This window comes from Canis lupus, chromosome 1 (genome assembly GCF_003254725.2).
Source record: "Canis lupus dingo isolate Sandy chromosome 1, ASM325472v2, whole genome shotgun sequence".
NCBI lineage: Eukaryota > Metazoa > Chordata > Mammalia > Carnivora > Canidae > Canis > Canis lupus.
In genome coordinates, this window is record NC_064243.1 from 55,629,020 (window position 1) to 55,651,492 (window position 22,473).

Consider the following 22,473-nt stretch of genomic DNA (forward strand, 5'->3'; position numbering starts at 1 on the left):
GGCTCTTCCAGCCGAGAGGAGTCTCCTGGCTGCCCGCTGCGTTGGTGACAAGGGACCTGGCCTCTCGCTCGGCACCCCCGGGAGCCCTGGGTGCTGCTCCAAGCTCAGAAATGAAGCGAGAGTGTCATCAGACGCCAGTCCTCGCTGGTGTTCCAGTGGGAGGACGCCAACGTGACACCTAAGTACCGTGTTCAGGACAGGAAGCCACGGCCCTGCCACCTCCAGAGTGCAGGTGACAGAAAGGATAGAGGGACCCATTTTATTATCTTGTCATGAAACAAAGAGGAACGTTATGTTGGGACCAGAGTCAGAGGTCTCTCTGAACAAAACAAACCAGCTGCCACCGGCCTCTGTCCTTCTAGCGAGAGCTTACAGGTGACGTACCACGTCCTGGGGAAACGAGCAGCCGAGGGAGCGATGCCTGCACATACTTAGTCACTTTAAGAACGTGCTCATTATAGACGGGTACCTGTGAAATACACGCTATTATCTTCCTGCCTCTACCTAAATCATCTACTCACCACCCTGTAAGCTTTTTTTTTTTTTTTTTTAATTAATCTGCCTAGGGACACCTGCAGTGGCTCAGTGGTTTGGCGCCTGCCTTCAGCCCAGGGTGTGATCCTAGAGACCCCGGATCGAGTCCCGCATCGGGTTCCCTGCATGGACCTGCTTCTCCCTCTGCCTGTGTCTGCTTCTCTCTCTGTGTCCCTCATGAATAAATAAAATCTTTAAAAAACTTAATCTGGCTAATATTTCTCAAATTTCCTATGTCACAGAGTGATGTCCTTGGAGACGAATAAGGCGTCTTGCACGGACTGCACCCGCTCTAGTGGCCCAGGCTGCCAACATCAGTCTAAAATTTATTTTTCCCTTAGACGCCTGAATGGCTCAGCAGACTAAGTGTCAGACTCCCAGTTTCCACTCAGCTGGGATCTCAGGATCGTGAGGTCGAGCTCTGGGTCAGGTTCTATGCTCAGCAGGGAGTCTGCTTGAGATTCTCTCTCCCTCCTAAAATAAAATAAAAAAAAGCGGTTTTCATTTTATCTACTTTAACTTTTCTATCTGTCCATTATTAATCTGTCAGTTATCCACTTGGTGTGTAAGCTCTGTCCCCTGTCACCCCTTCCTTTCCCTTCTGTCCTCTGCGATGGCTCAGTGATGGCTCAGAAGAGGGTCAGAACCATCCTGGGATACAGTGAGCTGGCCCCATGGAAATGGCCCAGATACTCCTAGGTGAGTACAGTGAGCACCCCTGCTCCTAAGCTTTAGGGGTTTCCTTTCCATCATTCACACAGATCTTCTTGGTCTGTGTCTTAATTCTTGGTTGTGGTGTGGACAGCTGAGTTTATCAGTGACCTTCTGGTAGAACAGACATTGTTATATTTGGTAAAACAGGTTATGTGTGTTGTTACTGCCGACAGGGGAGAAAAGAGAATGAGATTTAGGATGATTTCAAGCGCCTTCCACTCAGATCCCCTCTCAGATTGGGGATGCATTAAGCCAATCGAAAACCATCTACTGAGCTCTCACTGTTTGTCCTGAGGCCCCAGGGAGAGGGGCAAACATGCTCTGAACCCAGAGTAAGGACACCGGAGGGGAGGGTCACCTGGAGTGAGGACACTGACAGGGAGGGTCACCTAGAGTTAGTATGCCAGCAGGGAAGGTCACGCGGAGTGAGGGCACCAGAAGGGAGGGTCACCCAGAGGGAGGACGACAGCAGGGAGGGTCACCTGGAGTGAGGACCTGGTGGGGAGGGTGACCCAGAGTGAGGATGCCAACAGGGAGGGTCACTTGGCATGAGGACGCCGGGCAGGATGGTTCAACAAGGAATCAAGTACTGAGGGCCCTGCAGAGTGTTAGGTGGGAGGAGGGTGGTAGAAACTGTGATGGGCCCTTCTTGGATTTGTTGTGGAAAGTGAATGCACCGTCCTCATGAGTCCATACCTGAATCCCGTGGGCTCCCCTGTTGGGGAACCTCAGAGCTTGCTGTCCTCTCCCCGCTGACCTCGAGCAGCCCGCATCCTGCAGCCACCCTCCGAGGAGCCAGAGTGGCGCACCCACTAAGGGTGCAGTGGGGGCATCAAGCGTGCCTGTCAAGGGAGGCGCGGAGGTGGACGTCGAAGCGAGCTGCAGGGTGTGATGCTGTTAAAACACTTGTCCCAGAAGTCCTGGAAATGGGCTGGAGGCAGCTCCCGAGTCCTTTGGAGAGACTGACATTAAGATACAGATTCCAGAAGCTACGCAAAGCTGCACTATTTAACTCACTGTTAATTGTATTTGTTCAGGACTGAACTAGCACAGTATTTCATCTTTAAGGATTTTATTCATTTATTTGAGAGACCGCCCTTGCACAGAGTGAGGCTGGAACAGGAGGAGGAGCAAAGGGAGGGAGGGAGAAACCCAAGCCGAGTCCCCCTGAGCGCAGATCCGCACTTGCGCTCAATGTCAGGACCCTGAGATCATGACCTGAGCTGAAATCAAGTCTGACCTCAACCAACTCAGCCACCCAGGCGCCCCTGAGCTGGCGTCGTAGTTCAAATCAAATGAGTGTGACAACAAAGGAAAGCACGTTCGCTGCGGACTTGTTTACAGTAACTGTGATGTGGAAACATCTTAAGTGTCCACAAAGGCATGAGTGGATAAGGAGAGGGTATGTGTGTGTGTGGGGGGGCTGGGCTGGGGAGTGGGGTATCCTGGGGCCAGCAGTTCTAGACAGCAGCTAAGTGTCCTACAGTCCAACCCAATCCAGCCACCGCCTACCTGGAGAGAGACCCCACACACTGCCCCCTCTAGACTGTCACCCATGCTCCTGACCAAAAGGTTCAAACATCAGAGGTTCCCACAACCTTCTTTTGAGTTTGATTATTGTGCTAGAGTGGCTCAGCAAACCAGTTGAACTGGTTCCACTAGTTAAACTCAAGAAACTTGGGAGATCACCAGTATTTTTGGAAGGAATAAGACTTAGGAGCGGCCACATGGGAAGGCTGCACAAAGGGTAGGTGAAAGGGGAAAGGGTTTGGGGCTTCCACAACCTTCCCAGGTATGCCGCTCTCCCCAGATCCCCCGTGTTCACCAACCCTGAAGCTCTCCACATCCATCCTTTGGATTTTCACTAAGGCTTCATCGCACAGACCTGACTGATGAAATCATTGCCACTGGTGACTGAACCCCACCTCCAGCGCCCTCCCCTCCCCTGAGGTCAGGGGTGAGATGGAAAGTGCTAACCCTCTCATCAGGTGATTGGTTCCACTGGCAACCTGCCCCTACCCACATGGCTTTCCCAAAGTCACCTCATTTAACCACCTAAGACACGTTTGTCAGTCTGGCCACTTGGGAAGTTCCAAGGGTTTTAGGAGTTCTATGCAGGAAATTGGGACAAAGGCCAAATATATATATAATTCTTATTGTAAGTCCCTACATGACAGGTGGATGTGAACAGGATAGATGGGTAACATAGAGCATCAGATGGAAATCACCCTCAGGAGTCTGCAGGAGAGAAGGAGGAGAAAAAAATCCAAGAGGCTAAAGGGACAGCAAGAGTAACATGAGAAGAGTGCGGGTTGTAATAATCCCTCAGCACCAGCTTACAGGAATGCCCAAAAGATCCTTATCAAATAGGAGAAGTACAGCGGGGAGAAAAAGCTGAGTGGCCTCTGCTCAGCAGCCCCAGGGCAAAGCCAGAGGGAAGAGAGGCACCGGAGCGGACCTGGGGCGGCCCAGGCAGGCAGGGCGAGCATGGCCGGTGCCCAGGCAGGTGCCCAGGGTTTCAGGGCTGGTCGGGTCGAGGGCACAGGGTCCTGCGGGGTCATTTCCATACCAGCCTGCCCTAGCCTCTTTTTGGAGGCCCCAGCCCAGTAAACCTCAGTGCCCACCCCCAGTCCCCAGGCCAGGTCAGCTCAGGGGGGCCAGAGGCATCCCCAGCTCAGGGATCCAGGGGTGCAGGCTCTGATCCAGGATACCTGGTGTCCTTAAGAGAAGAGGAGAGTGGGACAAGACACGCCCAGAGGATGAGCATGTGGGGATGGGGGAAAACAGCCGTCTGTGCACCCAGGGGTGAGGCCTCAGCAGAGACGAGCCTGCCCTAGCCTGGGGGTCCCACCTCCCGCCTCCAGGACTGGGAAAGAATTGAAGCCGTGGGGTCTGTGGTTTGTCGTGGCGGCCAGAGCCGACCAACACAGTCCCCAGACCATCTGGCTACTGTAAAGAGTCACCAAAATGTCCACACTTCTCATACCCACCCCACTCCTGGGTGCTTTAAAAAAGGACACCCCCACTCCTAAGTTTGTTGCAGCATCGCTCACAAGAGCCAAGACACAGAGACAACATGTGCATCCCTGCAGGAAGGGATAAAGAAGACGTGGTGCATGACATGACGGAGGACAGGCCAGCCATGATCAGGGAGGACAGCCTGCCATTTGTGACACCGCGGATGGACCTGGAGCACGGAATGCGAAGTGAGAGAGGTCAGAGAGAGAAAGACAGGTGCTGCATGATCTCACACGCGGAACCTAAAGAATCAAGCTCAGTAGGATGGTGGTTACCAGGGTTTGGGGGGTGGGGGGAAAAGAAAGATGGTGTTTAAGGATCCAAGCTTGTAGTGAGTAATAAATGGACCTCAGTGATCCAGTGTCCAGTATAACGAGCACGGACAGCTGTGTCGCACCACAGCCGTCAAACCTACTAACATACCAGAACATAATCATTCCAGCCACTGGAAAGAAGGGATAATTAAGCAATGTAATAGAGGCTAACTATTGCTACACCCACAATCCTAGTGCAATACATAAAATTAAGTCATTAAATCAACACTTGTGCACCCTGTAGTTAGACAATGTTGTGTGTCAAATGTATTTCGTAAAAAATGACATATATGAAGATGCTCATCAAGTTTACCTTTGTAAGAGGCTAATTAAATTTATAACAATGGAAACATATAAAGGAGGGATAAGTGGGATCCCTGGGTGGCGCAGCGGTTTGGCGCCTGCCTTTGGCCCAGGGCGTGATCCTGGAGACCCGGGATCGAATCCCACATCGGGCTCCCGGTGCATGGAGCCTGCTTCTCCCTCTGCCTGTGTCTCTGCGCCTCTCTCTCTCTCTCTGTGACTATCATAAATAAAATAAAAATTAAAAAAAGGAGGGATAAGTAGCAACAGCATATTGTGCGGTGGTTAAAAATTGGAATGTGAGGATCATAACACCATTTGAAAATTATTTATAAAGAGATGACCAGAGAAATGGGCAAGTCCACATTTCGCACACCTCACTATTACTAAAATGATGTGAATAATTTGTAGAGGGGAGAAAAAAAGATCTAAAGTGTCAAGGCTAAATAATAATTTTTTTAAAAATAATTTTTGAAAGTGTTGCAGCTTTACTTTTTAAAAAAATTTCTTTTTACTTTAAGAAAGCTTTTAGTATGTGAAAATATTTATTTAGAGGAGAGGAAAAAGCTAAGGGCACAGTGCTCCTCAGAGATTTCCTTGAGCAGGACCCCTCCCGTTCTCTGCTAAACACATGTGCGTACAAACATGTGCACAGGCGTGCATGCATCTACACCTGCAGCAGGTGTACCTGCTACCCCCCAACGGCAACAGAGGTGACCACCCGTGTGTACAAACACACACACACACACACACACATGCACATACACACACCAGCTGCAGACTCTCCCCCCATGGCAACAGATGTGACTGCCCTACACAAAGTTCTTTTAATATATAAAAAATTAAGAAGCCATGACCATTCTAGGATTGGATGTGTAACCAAACACAGTGAAACCCATCATCACAATGCATTATATTGAGAAATTATATTACAATTATATGGTAATTTGCAATTGCTCTAAAATTATTTCTCAAAGTTCCAGATATTTTCCTGGTAAATATTTGATTGAGCTGATATAGAAATACACTTTATTTTTATTTATTTATTTTTTTAATTGATGCTCAATTTGCCAACATATAACACCCAGTGCTCATCCCATCAAGCGCCCCCCTCAGTGCCCGTCACCCAGTAACCCCAACCCCCCCCCCCGCCCACCCCTTGTTCGTTTCCCAGAGTTAGGAGTCTTTCATGTTCTGTCTCCCTTTCTGATATTTCCCACTCATTTTTTCTCCTTTCCCCTTTATTCCCTTTCACCAAGAAATACACTTTTTTAAACAGATGAGTCTCTTTACAAATCGAGATCCTTCTTGGCAGTGAGACACTAGATATGCACCCACTGGGATTAAAACAGGTGCCCCTACTATTACTTAGTGCATATTGCATTGTTCTGGAACTTCTAGAAATGCTATGAAATATATGAAATATGAAGGGGAAATAATTGGTAGAATGTTAGTAAGGAAGACACAAAATTATAATTACTCGTAGATGATATAATCATTGTGAAATAGATATTGTAAGGAGTTTCTTTGTAAAATTATTTTACAAGGGTACCTCATTTATAATAAGATATCCCAGTGCATTTAAAAAATTTCTGGGCAGCCCGGGTGGCTCAGCAGTTTAGCGCCGCCTTTAACCCAGGGCCTGATCCTGGAGACCCAGGATCGAGTCCTGTGTCGGGCTCCCTGCATGGAGCCTGCTCTGCCTCTGCCTGTGTCTCTGCCTCTCTCTCTTTCTCTGTGTCTCTCATGAATAAATAACTACAATATTTAAAAATAAATAAATAAAAAATTTCTGACAAAAAACAAATGTGTAAAAATAGTCAAGAAAATGTTGGAGGAAATGGGGAATGAACAGGACGTAGTCACGATTGTTTTATTGTGTGATCTTCAAGCTGCACCAGTCACAAGTGCGGGGTAGTAGCAAAAGGACAGGCAGACGGGTCTACGTGTCCGTGGAGACAGACACAGATCCTGACATGTGTATCCATGCACACTGGTCACATGACAGCGTAGGTCAGGACGGGGGGCTGTTCCATAAGCCGTGCTAGGAGCACCATTCAAACATCTGGGAAATTTGGATTATTTCATATCATACAGTAAACCAAGTCTGTGTTAACCAATGAGTTAGATGTAAACAGTAAAACACAACAACACAGTAGTTGGGGTCGGGCACTTTCCCAGGACCTCATGTGCATTAATATCTATATACAAGAAAGCTAATGCATTATCACTTTTAATATTACAAATACAGGAAATGCCATTTAGAGCAGCAGTTGAGAATAGGTTTTAAAATATTGTTTTGATTTGGGGCACCCGGGTGGCTCAGTTGGTTAAGCGTCCGACTCTTGATCTCAGCTCAGGTCATGACCTCAGGGTCGTGAGATCGAGGCCTGCATCGGGCTCTATGCTCAGCGTGAAGTCTGTCTGAGACTCTCTTCCTCTGCCTCTCCCTGCCTAAAATAAAGAATTATTTTATTCTTTTATTCAAGATTTTATTTATGTGTTCATGAAAGACACACAGAGAGAGGCAGAGACACAGGCAGAGGGAGAAGCAGGCTCCATGCGGGGACCCCGATGTGGGACTCGATCCTGTGACTCCAGGATCACATCCTGAGCCAAAGACAGATGCTCAACCACTGAGCCACCCAGGGGTCCCAAGAAATCTTTTAAAGAAAGTATTGTTTTGATTCAAGATAATCAAATATTTCTGCAGATTGTACCCACTGTGTTTTAGAAGAATATTTTTTTCACATGAAAATTGCCATCATATGAAATCACAGGATATAAAACCATATATAATACAATCCAGATGCAACTTTTAAAAGTGGAAGGAAATGCATTAGAATTTTAACAGTACTGATTAGCATAGATACTGCTATTTTAGGTGCTAGTCTTATAATAAAAAACGAAGTTGTGAAAGCCCAGCTCACCTGCTCCTTGTAAGAGGAGGTCGTGGGGCAAAGCCTCCTTTCAGGTGTAAGTAGACATGTGTCAAGCTTAGTCTACTATTCCCCGTGTCTCTGCAGACCAAAGTGCTGTCAGATGGATGCGGACTTCGAGATCTTTCTATGTGGTTTCTGCGGACCTGCAGCTCTAGCAGGGCTTCACGCAGACCCTCTGGTCCTGAGGCCGGGCAATGCTGGCAGAGGACCGTGTGCAGATGCGTTTCCAGCATCCGGGTGGGGGGCTCATCTACACAGCGGTGCTGTCAGCACATTCTGCGAGCCTCGCCAGCAGGAAATCAGGAGGATCCTGGCCGAGCTTGTGAGGACAGTAGGGCTCTCACCTCACATTTCAGGGACACTGGAGGGACACCTCAAGTTTACCAATACTGCAGTTTCTATCCTTCAAAAAAATTTATATTTCCGGAAAAAATGCTGGATTCTCTTTGGTCTTAGGACCGTTTCTAATGAATTGGAGCCTGCGGACCCAACTGTGGTGTGAGCCCGCTCACACAGACACATCATTCTCCATCTTCATTCGTGCCTTCTGCATTTTAGCTTTTATCACCCTGAACAAAAGTGAGTTTGGTAAGAGATACCAATGAGATCCGTGGAAGATAAAGCAGAACAAAACCAGAAACACAGACCTGGTGACATCGACACAGCAAATACGACCGGGAGACACACAGACCGTGGCGGGGACGAGAGGGTAGCAGGTGCCTAGTGGCCGCAAGCACCTGCCCCGGTCAGCGGACACGTGAGGATGGCTGTCGGCACCGGGGATGCCAGGCCCCAGACTGAAGCAGCCGGCTGGTGGGCACCGTGTCTGGGGGGAGAGACACTGCTCTCTCGGGGTGATGTGATAGGTAACGTTTTAAAGACTTTTCCCTTCAAGTTTGCTGGAGGCAATGCTTGTGTGAGTGGGCCTTGGGGTGCTCTCCAAGGCCACACCTGGTGAATGAAGAGTTGCCAGCTCCGTGGTACCCTCTCCCCCCACTCCCCATTTCCGTTTACTTCACGGCCTTTGACCTCTGAAGTTTGTTCGAGGGACAGAGGGCCTTTGTATGGAGCTCGGAACTGCAACGCTGACCCCGTGGGAGCCAGATGGGGAGGGGTCTCATGTGTGGGGTCTGCTCTATGAGGCAGGCCCTCCTCTCCAGGAGCCTGGCGTAGGGTGCACGCTCCAACCCCTGATCTGGGCAGAGCTCCCCGCACCATCGACCTTGCTCAGTGCACACATCTCTTGGGACGTGACCCACAAAAGTACACTTCGGCCGAACCACGCAATGGAAAGAGGCTGCCAGAGTCCTGGGTTGGGTCACAGGTGCCGTGGGGACACCAGACACCTGCCTGTGCCGTGAGCCTGCGGAGCCGTGCGGGAGCCTGGTACACAGGGACCATGCAGGATGCTCGTGGGCTTGGGGGCATAGGACCAAACCCACTCCCCAAGAAAAGAGAAAGCAGGAAAAGAGCATACGGCGTGTATTGCCCTGTCAAAGCTCAGACGTCATTTTCTGCTGGGGAATTTGTGGGCTTCCCGGGAGCACCCACGGCTGCTGCTCTTGGCTCTTCTGCGGCCGGAGCAGAGCACCCTGGGGACGTCTCCCTGCACCTGGCTCCCGCCCCCTCACAGGCCACAGCCTTCCTCGGCAGTGCCACCCGCCTCACACTGTGCTGCTCCTTCTGTCCAACAAGGGGAGGGACCCCAGGAAGCACGTGCGTTTGCTCCCTGTCGGTCCTGCCTTCGCCCCGAGACCCACGGATGGAGGTGGACTAGGCAGCTCCCTGCCCCATCAGCAGCCTTTCCAGAAGATTCCACAGGTCAGGACATGGGTGGTCAGCAGCAAAGGATGGAGGCTTTTCATCTTAGCAGGACTCCGAGGCTCTGGATTTATCCTGAGGTCCTACCTCAGGTGCCATCTCTTTGGGAGACGCCTTGAGATAGCTGGTCAGGCCCCAGTCCCGAGGAGGCCTTGGGGCCTCTCCAGAAACCGCGGTGAGCAGATGGCAGCCAGCACCAGGTCTCTGTGCCGGGTCACAGGGACTTTAAAGCTTTCACACCTATTCTAGACTGGCCTCTAGACTCATGCCAATTTGCATTCTCTCACCTCCTCGGCAATATTAACAGAATTCTAAACTATCTCCACCAAACCAACAGGTGAAAGTCTCTAAAAACGCTCTAAAAAGCCTCTAAAACTCTCACTTCAGTGTGTTTCTTTGGTCACTGAGGTGGAGCTTTGGGACGTGTCTGGGGCACTCGTGCCTCTGCTGCTGTGGGGCTGACGTCCATCCCACCTCCCTGGCACCCGCCGATCCCACGGTGCAACCTTGCGGCCTGCCTGGAGGAGGTGCCCTGGCTGCACAGGGTCCTGGCGGTTTGGGCCTCCGGGTAGGAGTCCTCCGAGGGGCTGCCCCGCCCACAGAGGCTCACTCACAGAGCTTGTGGAGGTTGTGCGGGGAGCCTCCTCATCAAGAGAATGAAGCTCCTGCTGGACGCTGACCTTGCCAGGGCCCAGCTAAGGGACTGAACACGCAAGCCTATGTTTTTATAAGTACTTTATAAAATTTGCAGCAGTTGATGTTTTCTTTTCTTTTTTTAAAAGATTTATTTATTTATTTTTATTTATGAGAGACACAGAGAGAGAGAGAGGCAGAGACACAGGAGGAGAGAGAAGCAGGCTCCATGCAGGGAGCCCGACGTGGGACTCGATCCTGGGACTCCAGGATCGTGCCCTGGGCCAAAGGCAGGCACCAAACCGCTGAGCCACCCAGGGATCCCCAGAAGTTGGTGATTTCATAGAAGCACAGCTTCTTCCCATTCCAACTCCCTCAGAGGAAGCCCCTGCCCTGGCACACGGGGCCTACGGGGGTCTTGCTGGACATTCTGGAGCATGAAGGCGGCCCCTGCGCTATGGCCCGGCCTGGCAGGTATGTGGGCCCCTTGTCCGGGGCTCCTCCAGGTGACTGTGCACACGGCACACGGGCCAGGCCCGGGCTGACCACCAAGCTGAGGCTGGACCCTGGGGGCACTTCCCAGCACAGATGAACACCTAGTGTGTGTGTGTGTGTGTGTGTGTGTGTGTGGTCTGAATTTGTAGCATGGCCTAGAGAGCAGTCTAAACAGATTTCTGCTTTCTCCTCAGCATTGATACTACCCCCAGAAAACAAATTCAGGACACGGGACACTTCCTTGACCCCAGCTCGTTCATTCCCTCAGGCCGGCAGGTGAAACGTGGTGCCCAGACCATGTTTCTGGAGCTGGCCAGACGCCTGTCTTCCGAGGGGCAGGAACAGGCTCCGTGGTAATCGTGACTCCACATTCAGTGTCCACACGGCAGGTCGCTCGGGTTTGCAGCAGACAGTGTATTCCTGCTCCCCCACCCCCTGGTGCCCTGGGCCTCCCCCGTGCCGGGCAGGCCTGCTGAATGAAGGAGGCCACCCCCTCACTCGTGTGTGTCCCTCCCTGGCAGCTCGTGGCATCCCCTTCCCCGGGGCCCAGGCTCTGTGCTGGGAAGGAGGCGGTGTGGTAGGGAGCCTCCGTCTTGCTTCTAGCTCCGTGAGCCCCTGTGATCCTGTCCCGAGCGGAGACCAAGGACAGCTTTCCCAGGATGTGGATAGAAATGCTGCCCTGCAGCCCTCACCTCTAGGGACTCTTTGTTACACAGCAAGAGTTAGCTGGAACAGGCTTGAAGCCCAGCCGTTTACCAGCCTGTGAGGTCAGAACTCACCACACACACAACCAGGTCATGCCCTCACGCTAATTCTGGCACCGGGTTCTCCTGCTTTCACTGTGGATGATACACCACTGGCTTGAACTCACACCACCAGGAGGACCCAGAGCTGGGACCTGGCGGCTGCACCACACCTTCACAGGGCGTTTGCAGAATCAGTGACACTGGAGCTTTCTCCACTGTGACAGCCCCATCTGTCCCCTGGGCAGGTGCCAAAGGTCAGCCCCCTCGGAGCAAGTCAGGCATGGGCACTGGGGGCCCACGGGCTGTCGGTAAGTCAGAGCTAGGTTGCCGTGGAGAGAGTGCACACGCGTGAAATCAGCGAGGACACCGTGTCCCCATCATGCCCTGCCTCCCACCGCCTGTGTGGGTTACACTGTCACACTCTGCTCTGGTGCCACCTGCACTCTGGGAGACACTTTCTCCGCCTTGGTCTTCCTCCCACAGCATCGCGCGGTGGCATGTGGGCTTCAGCCAGGTGGCTGGCAAGACTGGTCTGTGCCCGGGCCGTGATGATAAGCCTGGGAACGCGGGCGGCCTGCCCCAGGGCATGCCGCCTGCTCCGCCCGCCTGTCTGGGGTGCTGCCGGTTTTACATCCTGTTTCCCACGGGATCAGCAAGAAGGGAGGGTGGAGGTGGTCTGAACCATGTGCAGAAGCTACTCTGTCCTCGGAAAGGGCAGAGGTCACCTGTATGAGTCAGCGAGGGAGGTGACAACTTTATCCCTATCCCCACCACCCAAGCGTACCTGGTTTTTACAACCACAGGCTGGGGCGAGTAAGAAAACACTCAGCATATATGAAAATCTAAGGGCAGAACATGGAACTAAACTGTATTTTGTTGAATTGAAATGAAGACAGGTTGTGGTCTGAGACAGAATGACGGGAAATAACACACAGATTGCAAAAGGCCAGAAATCAGACTGACAAAGCGTATTTTGATTTAAGGTTATACGTGTGTTTTTAAAAAGTCAGCTGTGCCTTATAGAATTGCAGGATTTTAATACAAACTTGTGTCATAGCGAGTTGAAAACAATATGTCGCAAATAGCCGGTCACACGAAAGAATAGTATTTTATTTTTGTAAATTACCCAGACCAGCATCGCGGGGCGGGTTGGTGGCGCCATCTGGTGGCAGCAGGTGGAGCCGTCTGCTGTGTTTTTCTCAACTTCTCTGGGGTTGCGGCCCCTGTGCTAAGGGCTCTCTTCCTTCTCTCCACAGCTCGTGCTGGGGCCGTTTCCTGCTGGGCGCTAGCATTCTTCGGGCTGCCCCATACCCCATACCCTCTCACGCAGAATGCCTGGATCAAGAGAAAGGAAAATTGCTTCAAAAAGAAATGAGTTAACTGTTTGAGGAACCTCCACACAGTTTTCCAGAGTTGCTGCACCAGTTCACATTCCCACCAACAGTGCAGGAGGGTTCCCTTTTCTCCGCATCCTCTCAACATTTGGGGTTTCCTGCCTTGTTAATTTTCCCCATTCTCGCTGGTGTGAGGTGGTATCTCATTGTGGTTTTGATTTGTATTTCCCTGATGGCAAGTGATGCAGAGCATTTTCTCATGTGCATGTTGGCCATGTCTATGTCTTCCTCTGTGAGATTTCTGTTCATGTCTTTTGCCCATTTCATGATTGGATTGTTTGTTTCTTTGGTGTTGAGTTTAAGAAGTTCTTTATAGATCTTGGAAACTAGCCCTTTATCTGATATGTCATTTGCAAATATCTTCTCCCATTCTGTAGGTTGTCTTTGAGTTTTGTTGACTGTATCCTTTGCTGTGCAAAAGCTTCTTATCTTGATGAAGTCCCAATAGTTCATTTTTGCTTTTGTTTCTTTTGCCTTCGTGGATGTATCTTGCAAGAAGTTACTATGGCCGAGTTCAAAAAGGGTTCCTCAAAGAGTTAAAAATAGACCTGCCCTACGACCCAGCAATTGCACTATTGGGGATTTACCCCAAAGATTTAGATGCAGTGAAACGCCGGGACACCTGCACCCCGATGTTTCTAGCAGCAATGTCCACGATAGCCAAACTGTGGAAGGAGCCTCGGTGTCCAACGAAAGATGAATGGATAAAGAAGATGTGGTTTATGTATACAATGGGATATTACTCAGCTATTAGAAATGACAAATACCCACCATTTGCTTCAACGTGGATGGAACTGGAGGGTATTATGCTGAGTGAAGTAAGTCAGTCGGAGAAGGACAAACAGTGTATGTTCTCATTCATTTGGGGAATATAAATAATAGTGAAAGGGAATATAAGGGAAGGGAGAAGAAATGTGTGGGAAATATCAGAAAGGGAGACAGAACGTAAAGACTGCTAACTCTGGGAAACGAACTAGGGGTGGTGGAAGGGGAGGTTGGCGGGGGGTGGGAGTGAATGGGTGACAGGCACTGGGGGTTATTCTGTATGTTAGTAAATTGAACACCAATAAAAAATAAATTAAAAAAAAAAAAGAAATGAGTTACATCAAGTCAACATGCTGAGACCCCACAGGTCCCTTCATGACGTCCGATCTCAATGCATCTGATCCACTTCCTACTCTGAAGAATAAGTAACCATTTCGCTATCAATATTTTTTCCTCCTTTCCATACTGACAATTGCTGTCACATCAGTTTCCTCTTTAGACTGCCTTGCATATTAAGTAGGTATTTGTACATTATTAGCTTAGGACTCACGCCGCATCTCTACATCCGTGTCATGGGAATCTGCTTCAACAGTCACCTCTCATTTTCTCAGGCCCGATGACCTGCGTATGCTTGTACAGCCTCACAGTTTTGTAGGTGTGGCCTGGTGTCTGTCCGGGAACGTTCCCATCCGTATCAAAAGCCTGCTCGAGAAGATCCAGGTGCGTGCTATCTTGATCTACACTCTTCAAAGTCGAGAAAATTGTCCTCTCCAATTTGAGTGGTCCTTCAGATGCACCCAGCCCGCCGGCTGTACTTGAGATGGCAGGATAAACACCCCGCTGCGTGGGAGGCGTCTGTCTGGGCTGTTTCTCACCGGCAGTGCCAAGTGTTCAGAAATTCTTCAAGTGCCCTCTGATGGAGCTCTTTGTTTTGTTTACCAAGCTCATCACTGTGCAGGTGACTTCATCTTCCACCTGATGGACAGAGCTCTGCCTCTTGGTCTAGACATTTTCTCTCCTAATATTTCATTTTTTTTGCGAAGAGGTTTAGTATTGTTCTCATGCAGCTGGATTGCCAGTTTACCTAGTAGTACGGAGTGTTTTATGGCAGCCACCAGCTTCTACTTTAAAACCGTCACTACTGTCATCAAGATCTCCATCATCACCATCATTATCACCACCATCATCACTATCACCACCACCATCATTGTTACCATCTCCCCCATCACCATCATTGTCATCACTGTCATATCATCACCATCATATAACTGTGACTACTATCACCACCACCATCACCATCACACCATCACCACCATCATCACCACCACCATTGTCACTGTCATCATCACCACCATCATCACCACCATTGTCACCATCATCACCACCATCATTACCACCGCCACCACCATCATCACTGCATTATCACTATCATCACTGACACATAAACTATCTAAGGCAAAAATGATAGGAGTGATGGAGTGGTTTTAAACTCTGGCAGCAACTCCAGAGGGTACAATCATGCCCAGTGCACTCTATTAAACTCACTTTATCCGTCTCAGTTTCTTCATCTATAAGCTGGAGATAATAACAATACCCTCCTAATGAAGGTGCTGTGTAGATCAAATGGCCCCATGTACATAAGAGGCTTAGCATGGCACCTAATATGCACCCAACAAATGTTAGTTTGTAGACCACAGCAATGTGTTTGCTAAACCCTCCATGAAATAATGTGTTATTTATTCAGCAAACAACTTAGCTTCTGCTAAGTTCATGGAGAGAGTGATTTCACCATGGGAAGACCACCCCCTGGCAACCCCCTATTACACTGACTCCCAGTGACTGTGGCCATAGATGGCCACCATCTTGCTTGGGCGGCCCAGTGACTTTGACGCAATGAATCTGAATTGCAGGGAAATGTGTGTCCCCCTCACTGGCCAAAGGTAAGTGGGTACTGGCATGTGCACAGTTTCCCTTTCTCTTCTGGCCTCAGACCTGGCTTCCCCTCCCAGGAGCCATGGAGTGCTTTATCCTGCCATCTGTGGATGCTCACAGCCGTGATTACAACCAGGCATGGAAAGCACTGCTTCAAAGCAGTCAGCACGGTCACCATGTTTCAACTCCAATGCCTTCACAGACCCCAAATAATTAACTTCTGGGAAAACATCTGCACAAAGGGGTGCTGGAGGGAGAGAGAGCAGCTGCTCTGGTTGGACCCCCCACAGCCCCCCAGCTCTTCTGGCCATGCTGCGGTCACCCAGTTCCCTGGTGGGAACTCTCCAGTGGTGGACCTGGGCCTGGGCAGAGAGAGCCCCCCACGGGACTCCGTCCCTGCTGCCAGCCTTCAGTCACTCACCAAACAACAGTAGAGCATCTGTCCTGTGCCGGACGGCCGCACACCGGGGAAATGAAGCCGATCCAGGCAGGGGAGGAGGAGAGACAAGGGAGGAGGGATGGAGGGACAGGGAGGGAGGAGGGGGAGAGGAGGAGGAGAATGGGCAAGGAAGGAGGAGGAAGGAAGGAGGGAGGGGAGGAGGAAGGAGGGGGAAGGAGGAGGAGGGAGGAAAGGACAGGGAGGGGGAGAGGGGAGGGAGAGGGGAGGAGGAGAAGAAGAGGGAGGGAAGAGGGGAAGGGAGGAGGGAGGGGGGAAGAGAAGGATGGGGGAGGAGGGGGAGGGGGAGAAAAGAATTGGGGAAAAGGGAGGGGGAAGCGGGGAGGCCTGGAGACAGCGTCAGGGGCAGCCCAGTGGGGCCCCACATCCCACACCTCCACCAGGTGCTCCTCAGTTCCTCACTGACCCATCGGGGTCACAATGCTGACCTTGGGGAACCTCCTCAGACTTGGAAGAGAGCGCCTGTCTCATGTACCGCAGCTCTGGCCCACCACAAGCTCACGGATGGATCCTCCGGTCGGTCCATAAACAGGACGGGTGCCAGTTCTCAGGGCAGGTGCCGCCGGCCCCCTGAGCAGAGGCGCTGCTCCTCACCACGGAGGTGCGGTCCTCACCCTGCGCTCCGGGCCCCAGGGAGGGTGCAGGTGCCCAGCAGCGGGTTCTCCCCCAGCCCCGCTGGGCGCTCGAGGCTTCCAAGGCTCCTTGCGAGTGAGGCCTCGGGGTGTTGGGAGGGTCCCGTGGGGTCCTCGTGCTGGCCACAGTGTGTCCCCTCAGTGCCCAGAGAGGGTTATGTAAGTGCCTGCACCCAGGGGCTGCCCGGGGGGGGGGCAGGGGTGCGGAGCCCGCGGTGGCTGCTGACTGGAATCCACAGGACACCCTGAAGGGCCCATGCAGCACACTGGCCCCGGAGCACCCCATCTCAGGTGGGCCTCTACGTCCTCAGCCCTTCCGCAAACCGCCTCCCAAGGCCCATCCAGGGCAAGCTGCTCTCACCAGCCTGCGGCAGATGCACCCCCGCCTGCTGGCAGACCCCGTGTGGCTGCGGCAAGGGGAACCCCGTCAGCTTCAGCCCCAGGTGGTCGGGGTCTTCCGGGAAGGACAGCCACACGGGGCGGCCTGCACTTGCTCTGAAACCTCAGCCTCCCGCCGTGTAGCACCGTTACCCCCACGGCCCTCTTCTCTTTTCCTGGTGGCGTGCACGTGCCGGCAGGCTGACCCGCGTCCCCGGGAAGCTCCCACATTTTTTTGTTAGTTCTGCTATTTGCTCCCATTTTGGTGCCGCTGGCCTTGTCCCTCTGATCTGTCTGTGACTTCAGCTCTGCAGAGTCTGGACGAGGTGCTTCCTGCCGGAGCTGGGCTCCTCTGCACCCGAGGAAGCAGGCTTCGTGGCTGCCTGGGACCGCTGGGCTCCTGCGTGGCCCCGGACCTCTGCCGCGAGGCTCCGCATGCACCTGTCATCCGGTGGTATCATCTGCCGATAAAGCAACTTCTTAATTGAGTTCCATTTTTCTATCCCTGTCATCTCTTCAAAGATGGATGGAATTTGCTGGAATTAATAATCAAAAATCAATCATTATTTACTGGAATTAATTTTCAAAAATCAATCATCAATTAGGGTGCGAGAGTCACACTTAGGGTTACCCCGAAGTGTAAATTGTTCTTTCTTAGGGCAGGATGATCACTTAATTCTTTCTCTTGGTTTATTTTCCGGTAAGTTCTCATTTACCTACTTACTACATCTTCTGTTTATTCTCTGTCTCTTGTTGCTGGAATGTCTGCTCCGTGGTTCGGTGTCCCCACGGTCCTGGAACACCTGGCGGACCTGGAGCACCTGTGAGTGTTTGCTGCATGAGGGGACGACTCACCTGGGGCAGCCAGACGGTGCATGACCTTGAGCCCTGTGGGACATTGCCTGGGTCCCCAAGCTGCCCACCGTGTCCTCCTGTAACCTGGGAACGGACAGCAAGTTCGCAGTGGCTGCAGGAGAAGGCTGATGGGGCATCAGATGTTTCCAGTACATTCCACATGCTGATTGTACGGCTCAGCTCATGGCTTCTCCACAAACTGGCCTCAACCCTTCAATTAATTAGATTGCTTGGGTTAATAGAATGCCCAAGCAGTGGTCTTGGAAACAATCTGATAATATTGTGATAACATTGAAGATTATGTGACAATATTAAAGGAGGTTTACTTAATCCCTCCCACCCAAAACATAAGAACACAGAATTTGATGCCCACTGAGAACCGTTTGGCAGATTTTGGGGAACCTTTTGGGAGGTGGCTTCACACTAATCACTCCACCTTGGAGATCTGGAGAGTGGAACAAGGGTTCTGGGAGCTCAGGGGTGTTGGCTTCAGGGCACGTGGGGCTGCACAACCCCCCCCCCCACACACACACACACCTTCCTCTTGCTCTCTGGAAGCTCCCGGGATTCTCATCCCCTGGCGGGACTGCCTGTCTGTCTGGGATGCTCTGCTGACCTCATGCAGGAAAAGTGTCATCCTCCTCACCATCGTCTCTACCAGAGGCTCACGTAGACGGGGTGAGGCTTCCGGAGCAGTGCACAGGGTCCCGCAGCCCATCCGGCCAAGCCCGCTGCACGGAGCCCCTGGGCTAGCGTTTGCTGGTGACAGGTGTTTGCGGAGGGCGCCCTGTGAACAGGGCCAGGAAGGGAGGAGGGCGAGCACACCGCAGCACCACCCTCAGGAGCCGAACGTCCAACAGAAGCAAGAGAAATGCAGACAAAATGGGTTGTAAGTGACATGACAGGGACAGAAGGGCTGACACGGATTCACACGACGGGTGTGTCTCACCCCAGCAGAGCACCCCTTTTCTCTCCAGATCTCGAGGACTGCTCCATTCCTAAGCAGAAACCTGTCTCCAGGGCGTCTCCTGCAGTCATTTCCTTGGTGCCTGGAGCCAAGCCCGAGTGGGGGCCGCGTGCAGACCCCGGGCTCCAGCCTGGTCCCCGGTGAGACTTTCCTCTGGCTGTGGGACACGTTACCGGAAACTCAGGCTCGCCCGGAGCAGGCCGAGTGGCTTCTTTGCACCAACTCTGGAACCATGAACCTCATGCCCTGGAAGGGGTGAGGGAACTCCGAGCTGTGGTCGGGGGCAGGACGGGCAAGACGTCTCCCACATCTTCCCCAAGGGAGAACACGTTCATGGCACCCAACAGCAGAAGTGGGAACATCTTCCGTGTTTGTTTGGGGGATGCGTTCCACAACTTTTCTTGCTTTGAGAACGCAGCTTCCCAATTGTGTTAGGTGGGCCAAACTGGAAACAGCCTTCATCCTGCAGGTCACATACCTGGAAAGTGCACATGGTTCCAGGACGAAATTTTGCAGAAGTGGATGGATGCCCTTTTCATCGGCTTCTAGATGTGCGAGATCCTGGGTAGCTTCTTGTTTCCGTTACGCCGGCTTCCTTATCTGTAGAGTGAAGACAACCTTAGGACCAGGACCACCTCCTCCTTGGCGTCCTTAGGGGTTTAGATGAGGTGATGTGTGTCTGCTGGTTGGCCCCACCGCCCCCATCACCGTCACTGTCACCCTCTCCGCCACCCCGACGGATGCAATCTCAAGTAGAGGGGGGAGGCTTGCAGGAAGCTTATAAATTATTCTGTACTTAGATGATGACGTCTTCCTAGGTGACAAGGCTTATTCGAACACCAATTTTCTCATCAACATTTTCGCATTCCAGTGGAATCCTTAGGTCCTTGGATATGGTGTCATGTTAAACTACAGGGTTGCAGAAAGCATCTGAGCTCTAAGCCGGGATCCCCCATCTGACCTGGGATCCCCCATCTGACCCATCTCACGGCTGTTGTGAGAAAGTCTCCAAAATCAAAAGATGCTTATTACTTCTGTCTATCGTAAAAGGTCCTCTAGGCAAGACCGTTGTTTTTTTTTTTTTTTGCTTTTGTTTTATTTGGTCTTTGCCTCTACATCCAGCAGGTGGCAATGTGAGCCTGTTGCTGATGCCGAGATGCAGGCTGAGTTCCTGAGGGGTTTGTGAGGCCTGGGATGTGCAGGATCAGGATCGGTCCCAGGACGGTTTGTAGGTGGGATTCTCCTTCACGGAAGGAGAGAATTGTTCACTGGGTTTTCAGAATGAGTAATAAGAGAAAATCTCTCATGATATAAAATCGATAGCTCTGATTTTTTTAGAACTTTGCGTCTCTCCTGACACCCTACCACTGCAGGGAGCACATGCAGTAGGTTTGAAGATACCTTTTGCTCCTGGCACCAGCCATGAAGTCCAGCTGGCTCACAGGCCACCTTTTAACATGGAAACCATAAAATACTAGAGGGGAAAGGGAAAAATGTATTCATGATGTTGGGGCACGAGGGCATGACCCAAATCCCCAAAGATAGAAAGGATGAAAACAGACAGTGTGTGCCCTGTAAACGTAAAGATGTCTGGCAGGAAGAAGCCAAGTCAAACACAAGCATCACAGTAGAGGAGATATTTCTCTCTCATGTGACAAATAAAAAGACTGTGATTCTACTCTACCCACATATCAATGGGGGGGATGAAATATTGAAAAATATGCAAAAGATACAAAGAGATAATCCTCAAGGAAAAATACCAATGGCCAGTAAGCGTGAGGATCCATGCTGAAGCCCACGAGACCCGGGGCGGCTCCCCACGGCAGGGCTGCTTCCGTTTCCACTCCACTCAGCCATCCGTGGAGACAGACCCAGAACCTAGGCCGCGCACACAGGTGTTCTCATCGACCTGGTGGACCATAAATTTCCTTATTTTTTGGAGGTCAACTGGCAATATCTGTCGAAATTATGAATACGTCTGCTCATAGGCCAGAAACTCACCTCTGTGCAAAGATGTTTATTGCAGAACTTGTTTGAAATAACAAAATATTAAGAAATCCAAAGGTTCTGAATGGAATAAAATGGGCTAAGTAGAATAGCGGGTAACAGCATTCGGTATGCCATCAAAAATGATAGGAATGCTGAATTTGTACAGATGTGTGTAGATGCCTAGGTTTATTTATTGAAAAAGTTGCCAAATAGTACTTAGGTGTTACATATGCATATGCATGCACAAGTAGGTTTATATATAAACATAGATATAAATTTTATATGTTCATATATGCAAAAGGAAATTTACTATCTGGAAGGTGATATATCAAATTTTCAACAGTAGTGACCAGTCTGGAAAAATGGCACATCTCTCTCCGGCAGCAGGGACCCCGTTCCAATGGGCTTGTTTCTCTTCTGCTGTCTACACGGTCTCTTCACGGAGGGTGAAACTCTCTTTATTTATTTATTTATTTAATTAATTAATTTTTATTTATTTATTTATTTATTTATTTATTTATTTATTTATTTATTTTTGTCTAATGTTATGAATACCATCCATTTGCTTCAATTCTAAAATTTGTATGCAAAAAAAAACAAAAAAAATTAAATAAAATTTGTATGCAGAGAACTATGAGTGTTTCCTATGGCAGGTACGCAGGAGGAGAGTGCCGAGGGCGTATCATCTTTGGTCTTCGCCAGTAGCTCCAGTTTGATCTCTGCTCCTCGCCTTCGGAGAGGTACATCCCTGGGAACACCCATGTATTTTCTATCCCACTTCCCCAACTATCATATGGGAGCTATAATACGACTTTTGTGGGAACAACCAGGCTAGTGCACACCGAATAATGAGCGCAGGGTCTGGGTTGATTGAAAATAATAACAAATGGCAGGTAATTCTAAAGGCACTTCTCAGGGCTGGATACTAGGGGCTGAGGACTGAGGAAGACAGCAGGAGGCTACATTCTCCTCTGCAGATGAGGAAGAGGAGGCACGAACTCTCACCTCTCTTTGTCCCTGTTTCTTTGGCGAGAGCTCAAGCACAAACCAGAATGGGGGTGAATAGTGAACAGGACCCTTGATTTGGGGTCTGGACCATCCAAAGTAATGATGGGTGACTCTGTTTCCCATGACTGCCCTGGCCACTGTCTCTCTGGGCTCCAGCTATCAGCGGGGCCAGAACCCACAAAGCCACATGTGGTCCCACCTGGGACAGACCTAATACATCCCCAGCCCTTGGAGTGGGCCAAGTGCTGAGCATAATAAACACCTGTCCCGCCTCGAGGTCTAGGGGGAGGGAGCAAATGTTTGCACTTCCTGCGGAGTCCCACATCCCCACACCCCAGATGGCCATCCATAAGAGCGATGACTTTCATCCTGGGACCTAAAGACTTCGGGTAGGAAATGTGCCAAGGCAGTGTGTTCCCAGTCACAGGGAGCTGCAAGCTGCAAGATTTTTATTGCATTTTTGGAAGGTCTTATGTCTCCACTGTGTCCTGTGGGCTGTTTTCTCTTACGTGTGGCTTTCTTGGCCAAATGTTGATTTGGTTATTGACAAGGCTCTTGGGGTTCTTCCAGCGAGCA